General features: G+C 31.7%; 2 non-coding genes across 2 annotated transcripts; both read right to left on the reverse strand.

The window, feature by feature from the left end:
* Positions 1-382: 382 nt before the first annotated feature.
* On the reverse strand, positions 383-455 carry TRNAA-AGC. Its single transcript has one exon. It is a non-coding gene; the product is annotated as a tRNA-Ala (tRNA).
* A 125-nt stretch (positions 456-580) lies between these two features.
* On the reverse strand, positions 581-653 carry TRNAA-UGC. Its single transcript has one exon. It is a non-coding gene; the product is annotated as a tRNA-Ala (tRNA).
* Positions 654-1,110: the final 457 nt, after the last annotated feature.

Raw genomic sequence — 1,110 nt, forward strand, 5'->3', positions numbered from 1 at the left:
ACTAACAAAGGTACAAAGTAATACAAACAAAGGTACAAAGTAATACAAACAAAGGTACAAAGTAACACTAACAAAGGTACAAAGTAATACAAACAAAGGTACAAAGTAACACCAACAAAGGTACAAAGTAATACAAACAAAGGTACAAAGTAACACTAACAAAGGTACAAAGCTCATAAAAGTTTTTTTAATCTAAAATACCATTGAACCGTCTTTTCAGTCTCATATAGGCTTTGTTCCCAAATTTTATATTATTGTGATAGAAGCTATAAATGACCATTATATTCATTGGTCAGATATTGCAATTGTAAGTATCTTTTCTTTTTCTCTCCTACCCACCTTATACATGTTACTCATACTCAAAAAAATCATTTCTTTCTTTTGGAGATGCGGGGTATCGATCCCCGTACCTCTCGCATGCTAAGCGAGCGCTCTACCATTTGAGCTACATCCCCACAATTTTTGCATCACAAAACCCTAAATTTTTCATCATCAATAATAGTGAAAATGAAGAAATAGGTCATGAATAAGGAAAAATTTGAAAAGAAACAATATATTTAATAATAGATAATCTTATTTTTGGAGATGCAGGGTATCGATCCCCATACCTCTCACATGCAAAGCGAGCGCTCTACCATCTAAGCTACATCCCCATGATTCTTACATCATAAAACCCTATTAATGTCCCATCATCAATAATAGTTAAAATAAAAAAAATATCAAAATATTAATAACAAATAGTTTAGATATCCCCACAATTCTTACGTCACAAAGTCCTATGCATCTCGTAATAGTGAAAATGAAAAACTATCCCAGCTTATTATGTCCTAACGTCACAAAGTCCTATGCATCTCGTAATAGTGAAAATGAAAAACTATCCCAGCTTATTATGTCCTAAATAAGAAAAAATTGAAAAGAAATAATATATTTAATAATCGATTCAATTGAAGATGCAAGGTATTGAGCCCCATACTTTTTGAAAAGAAATAATATATTTAATAATCGATTCAATTGAAGATGCAAGGTATTGAGCCCCATACTTTTCACATGGGAAATGAACGCTATACCATTCGAACTACATCCCTACGATTTTTACATCAAAAAACCCTA

The sequence above is a fragment of the Cucurbita maxima genome, unplaced genomic scaffold (genome assembly GCF_002738345.1).
Source record: "Cucurbita maxima cultivar Rimu unplaced genomic scaffold, Cmax_1.0 Cma_Scf02498, whole genome shotgun sequence".
NCBI lineage: Eukaryota > Viridiplantae > Streptophyta > Magnoliopsida > Cucurbitales > Cucurbitaceae > Cucurbita > Cucurbita maxima.